Source organism: Lactuca serriola, chromosome 3, assembly GCF_051521515.1.
Source record: "Lactuca serriola cultivar US96UC23 chromosome 3, Lser_US96UC23_V15, whole genome shotgun sequence".
Classification (NCBI taxonomy): Eukaryota; Viridiplantae; Streptophyta; class Magnoliopsida; order Asterales; family Asteraceae; genus Lactuca; species Lactuca serriola.
Genome location: NC_136410.1, coordinates 105,687,648 through 105,694,588, shown reverse-complemented (window position 1 = coordinate 105,694,588; position 6,941 = coordinate 105,687,648). Strand labels below are relative to the sequence as shown.

The 6,941-nt window shown below is 33.8% G+C and overlaps 1 long non-coding RNA gene across 1 annotated transcript; it reads right to left on the bottom strand.

Moving 5' to 3' along the window:
* Nucleotides 1-465: 465 nt before the first annotated feature.
* On the bottom strand, nt 466-1,395 carry LOC145094616 (uncharacterized). Its single transcript, XR_013703439.1, has 2 exons — nt 1,077-1,395; nt 466-943 (listed from the first exon to the last, which is right to left on the bottom strand). It is a non-coding gene; the product is annotated as an uncharacterized LOC145094616 (long non-coding RNA).
* Nucleotides 1,396-6,941: the final 5,546 nt, after the last annotated feature.

Below are 6,941 nucleotides of genomic sequence, written 5' to 3'. Positions count from 1 at the left end.
TTTGACTCATTCAGTTTTAATGCATCTTATGTAAAATAAATGAGTTCATTTCAACTAGACTATTGATTTCGATATTATTATCAATTATTAACAATATATTCTTGAAATAATGTATTATTATCCAATCCAACAAATTTGAGTTTTAACAATAAAGATAACATTATATTTTCCCTTGCGGGCATAACCATTTATATTGGTACATAAGTAATAACTTGTGATCAACTATAGATAAGTTATTATTGATTTTATAAATCATATAATAACTCATGTGTCCATTGAATATATATATATATATATATATATATATATATATATATATATATATATATATATATATATATCATAGATGATTTACTAAACTTAATAATAAACTAAATATGATAAAAAAAAAATGGGTTATTATTTATATAAAGTTCAAATCCTAATCACATAGGTCCATTTAACCCATAAAATGATACACATATATAACCTATAAAATGAATACATATACATTATATATGAAATTGTTACAAAAATACATAAAAACATACACATGTCTAAACATATTCACCAAAGGACCAACAATGTATGGAAATATATACACAAACAACCCATACAATACAAAGATAGAACAATAGAGTGTGTACTCTCCATAAGATTCATAGATACACTAATTTGACAACCATTAATTCTTACACACCCAAAACTGCACACAAAGTAAACAATTTTTAGACAAATCCAAACACAATGGAAACGTGTTTCCTTTCTCAATTAAAGTTGTCAAATGAAACACAAGTGACCAACATCCCATCTTCTTTCTTCTTCTCCTTCGTTCCAGCCAAGAACACCCCAAAGTTCTTGTGAAGTCGGTCAATCAAAGGGACAACAACCACACTCGATTTCCTTCTTCTTCTTCCTATTGAATGAAACAACAAAACACCTACTGATTTCTTCCTTCTTTCTCCTTTCAAACATCAAACCCAAATATCACTCTTTCCTCCATTGATTACTTTCAAAAAAAATATATAAATAAATAAATAAATAAGAGAGAAAGAAGAAAGAACAGGTTAACTGCTGAAGCAGGCCCATTCACTCACTTGTTACCACCGATGACCAAGCAGGCTCTCGCACCTTTCTCTTCTCCTTCCGTCGAGCAAACCCCACCGAAGCTCCCACCTGCGAGGTGTTGCTGCCGATCAGACTCCCTTTGGACCTCCTCTTTTCTTCGCATCTTGCAGCTGGATGAGGAAGAGCGCAACCTCGCTGCTTTCCCCTCGTTTCTTCGGCCTCGTCGACCCTGGAGACGTTCCCTAATCACGATCAACTACTCGCTACCGAACCCTTTCTGTGGCTGCTTCCCTTTCGTGCCTCACATAGCTTTCGTTTTTGATTCCTTTCCCCGGTCAGACGAGGATCGAGACCCCCCCCCCCCCCCCCCCCCCCCCCCCCCCAAAACGATTTTTGCTCCCGATTTCTTTGGTCTCCGTGTTTCCCTTCGTTCATATTCGATCGTGATTCGTTCGTGTTTTTCATTCCTTTTACCGATCGAACAAATAGACGGTGGATGTAAAAGCCTGTTATTTTGTTTTAACAAAAGGACCAAAGTAACCCCCCTTGTTGAACATTTATTCAGAATAAGTCCCAAACACCCAAATATTAAACCCATTTATTCAAAATATCCCTCCTTTGGTTATTTTTAGCAAAACAAATCCCAATATTCAAACTTTGATTTAAATTAAGCATTTCAGCTCCTTCCATAGAGATTTCTTAACAAAATCAGTCCAATCATCAAGCATTAATTCAATTTAAATTGTTTCAGTCCCTCCCTTTATTTATTTTAACCAAAGTCGTTCTATTTTGGGCAATTAAATTATCAAACAACCCCCAATAGTTTAAATTTATTACGAAATGATCCCGAAAGCTTCTCAAAATAAATCTATTCCGTACAAATCAAGCTCACGCTTCATGGGTGAATGCTTACGACCGCTTTTAAATAATCTTAATTATCTAGGGGGGTGTATATGTGCCTATATACTTTGTATATACAAATATATTATCCTTTATGCAAAAACACAATAAATCTAGTTTATAAAATTGTTATTTAACATTTCATTACAAATAAATTAGTATAAACTTTTCGTATACATATTATGGTTATTTTATTGTCAAATAACTACTCCACACAACAAATGCTACATGATACAAAAATATATGATTTTATGTGACATTGTATATTATAAAAAACAGTCATAAAACTTTGTAGTATTTCAAGGATTCAAGCTATTAATATGCATGTATGTTTATATGTTTAAATACATAATGTTTATACATACAAATATGTTCATTACTTTGAAACATGTATCTTTATAAAAGCGAGTACATTACACTTTTACATACATACCAAGCATACTCAACTTTTATAAACTTTATACTATGAAATTCATTATGCCTAGTGACTTAACCGAAATTAAGTTAGGGCTGAGAGTTATTCACATACTTTAGTCAAGGGCTTTTTAGTGAGACTATATTCATTAGTTGAGTCTAAACACTTAGCATACCTACACTACTATAACCCTTAATCTTCAGAGCGAGATACATATGTATAGATCTATACGGGATTAACATCCCCACATGCGCTTGCTAGCTACAACCTCGACCGATCGATCGAAGTGGGTGATAAGTGTCTAAAATTGTTACTACAACGTTCAATGAAGCGTTGTAGGGGTTACATTCAGTCACATAGCTTGGTTATATGACTCACTATAAACATTAACTAGAATTTCTCTCTTTTTCTCTCTCTCTCTCACTACAAACCATGGGCTTGGTTGTTTTCAGAACTATTTTAAGTATGGAAGTACAGTTTGGTTCCCAAGTATATTTAACGACTCTTTACAAACACAGTTTTAAGTGTGGATTTACGTATACAAAAATACATTTTGGCTTTTCAAGACTCATTGCAAACACTGTTTTAACTATTGTTATACATACAAAAAAAAAATACTTTTTAGACTTGTTAAAAGTATTACTGCTATTAGCTGAAAACTTGTAACTCTCACCAACCTTGTGTACGCCTTCAAAATTACAAGTATTCTCAGGAAATCACTAAACAGACATTCAGAACGAATTGTATTACATGTGACCTACTTTACTTGGTGTTGTATTATATGCTTATGTGTTAAGGCAATTCATGTACTATTATTATCTGTAAAAACCTTGTATTTAAATATCAACATGGAGCACGAATGCTATTTTGTTTATTGTTGTACTTGTGCTATATATCCAGTTTACGTGTGATTCATGAACTTAGTCGCACAGCCCGACATATTCTACCGACTCGGCCCAGGGTGTGACATATATATATATATATATATATATATATATATATATATATATATATATATATTGTGAATATAGTATATATTTTTCATAAACATCTAATATTATTATTATTTCATTTACTTTTTAACATTTTTGTGTAATAATTTATTTGATAAGATTTTAACCTATAAACTAGGTTGGAAACTTTGCATCTTAAACATTTTTGATACATTTATTTACATTTTAGAAAATATTTATGTATCAAATTTCAAAGATATTTTCAACGTCATGAAAGTTATATTAAATTAAAATAATAAAATTAGAGAGTTTAAGATGAAAAAAATGTTTTTTTGTATAAAAAAACAAAGTTCACTATAAACATTAACTAGAATCTCTCTCTTTCACTACAAACCATGAGTTTGGTTGCTTTCAAAACTATTTTAAGTACGGAAGTACAGTTTGGTTTCCAAGTATATTCAACGACTCTTTACAAACACAGTTTTAAGTGTGGATTTACGTATACAAAAAATACATTTTGGCTTTTCAAGACTCATTGCAAACACTGTTTTAACTATTGTTATACATACAAAAAAAATACTTTTTAGACTTGTTAAAAGTATTACTGCTATTAGCTGAAAACCTGTAACTCTCACCAACCTTGTGTACGCCCTCAAAATTACAAGTATTCTTAGGAAATCACTAAACAGACATTCAAGACGAATTGTATTACATGTGACCTACTTTACTTGGTGTTGTATTATATGCTTATGTGTTAAGGCAATTCATGTACTATTATTATCTATAAAAACCTTGTATTTAAATATCAACATGGAACACGAATTGTAACAACGTAAATTTCAAAACCAATTTTTTTCATTTTTCATCAACCAAGTTCATAAAAACCATTCTCAAATATTTCCAAACGTAGTTTTTAAGACATAACATATCCCAAGATCATAAAAATCAAACTCTCTCTCTCTCTCTCTCACTCGTGTGTACGAATCACGTCGGCGCCTTCCCACGGTCCTCGCTAGTACCTGAAACACATAACACAACAACTGTAAGCATAAATGCATAGTGAGTTCCCTAAAATACAGCATACAACACATACGCCACTCGAGGCTATAATACGACCCTCCGGTCAATTGTCTCAGCAGGACCCTCCAGTCCCGTAGCTCGTTGGACCCTCTGGTACGGTCATAGCTAGTTGGACCCTCCGGTCCGGTCTATAACATCATACAACATACATATATCACATAGCACATAATCTCATACGTAACACATAAGACCCTCCGGTCAACACATAATACCACTCTAGGTAACGTATAGCGAGAAGACTCACCTCAGGTGCCTCGGTAAGTCTCTGACTCGGTAGAAATGTGATCTAGCCTCCGCCTAATCACATAAAGTAAATAATCTCATAAATATAACTATAATCAAACCTTTCTTAACACCCTCAGAAGGGTAAAAGACCATTTTACCCCTCTATTGGCTTAAAGGTCTCACTATTAACCAAACCCTAAAAGTCAACAAAAGTCAACGGTCAAACTTTGACCCGACTCGTCGAGTGCACTTGGGCGACTCGGCGAGTCTACACGTGTCCACCGACTCTCTAAATCCTTCTCCTGGCACGTCGAGTCCTTCCCCTTACTCGACGAGTCACACCTGGCATGAATCGCGGGGCCATCTCGACTCAACTTACCGAGTCTCAAGAACAACTCGGCAAGTTCCGCCTTGAACTCCAGTCCCCTAACTCTTCCTGACTCACCGAGTTATTTCCCCAACTCGGCAAGTCTACTCACTAAGTGATTTACGGGAAACCCTCATCCTACTCGCCGAATCTGATCTTCGGACTCGACGAGTTCATGCCATGCACAAACTCCATAGACCTCCTGAGGTCAGATCTGTTCCTTAAATTCATAGATATGGCCTTCCCAACCATGATAATCACGTAAAGTTCAGACCTTGACACTCATAAAACATCTAAATGGTCTAACTTGGTGATTTAGCCCCAAAAATGACATCCCAAGCTCATGGCTCCCAAAATAACTCATAAAGCTCCAAGGGTTAAGGTCTTTGGACCACTTTGGGTCCAGATCCAAAGCATAGACTCGAGAAGGGACCAATTGCTCCACTTATCCATCCTCTAAAGGGGTTAGAAAACCCTAACTCTAAGAATCAACACCAAAACCGAAGAAGGTCTGAACAAATACCTCAATATGGTCTCTATGAACTCAGAAATCACCAAAATCGCACCTCCTTCAGCCTCCTTTTGCCTTGGTCACCTCCTTCTTGCAAATACACCAACAAAAGGATCAAGAATGGTCTCTCCTTCCTCACAAACGCTCTAGATCTCTTAGGGTTTCTCTCTGGGGTTTGGTAGCCGCAAATGACGGCCCTAAGGGCCTTTAAATAGGTCCCAAACCCAGGAAATTAGGGTTTCATTAAACAGCGTGAACTCGCCGAGTCCGGCTGTGAACCCGGATACGAATCCGCGACCATACTCGGCGAGTTTAAACACCAACTCGCCGAGTCTCCTCACAACTTCCAAAAATAAAGGAATAAAATATTATACCTGGGAATCCGGATGTTACACGAATGCTATTTTGTTTATTGTTGTACTTGTGCTATATATCCAGTTTACGTGTGATTCATGAACTTAGTCGCACAGCCCGACATATTCTGCCAACTCGGTCCAGGGTGTGATATATATATATATATATATATATATATTGTGAATATAGTATATATTTTTCGTAAACATCTAATATTATTATTATTTCATTTACTTTTTAACATTTTTGTGTAATAATTTATTTGATAAGATTTTAACCTACAAACTAGGTTGGAAACTATGCATCTTAAACATTTTTGATACATTTATTTACATTTTAGAAAATATTTATGTATCAAATTTCAAAGATATTTTCAACATCATGAAAGTTATATTAAATTAAAATAATAAAATTAGAGAGTTTAAGATGAAAAAAAAATGTTTTTTCTAAAAAAAACAAAGTTATCTTATAACAACGGCGAAGCTATATTGGGCGATGGGTGTATTACAATATCCCGAAAATTGTTTTATATATAAAAAACAAATTATTTGTAAACATGTTCGATGTTATTGTATCCCAACTAAAGGGATTGCTCCGTGTTTTGAATACATGAGTTGGATAACTACATAAAATATATCTTTTTTTGATTGTTATAACAAATATAGAGGGAATGAGTCGGAATAACATGGATGGTCAAGTTTTAAACGACTGTTTAGTTACATTTATTAAGAAGGATGTGCTTCTATATGTTCTTGATGACCATATCATTAATCGATTTCAGTACAGGACGGCTAGACAGATTCAATTATAACTTTTGCTAAAATTACAATTTTTTGATTTACGACTTTAAATAATAAGAAACTCTTTGTATTTACTATTTTGAATCTTCACAATGTTTTTATCCCGTATCAAAAAATTTGGCTCCGTCAATGCCTCATAAATTGATAGACTTCAATTTGTAGTAGATGATGAACACTTCTTTTTATAAACCTGTAACCATTATATAATTTATATATAATATGTATTATTTTAATTGTTCAAAAAATATAATATATGTAATATTTGAATATTATAAAAAAATTAACACAT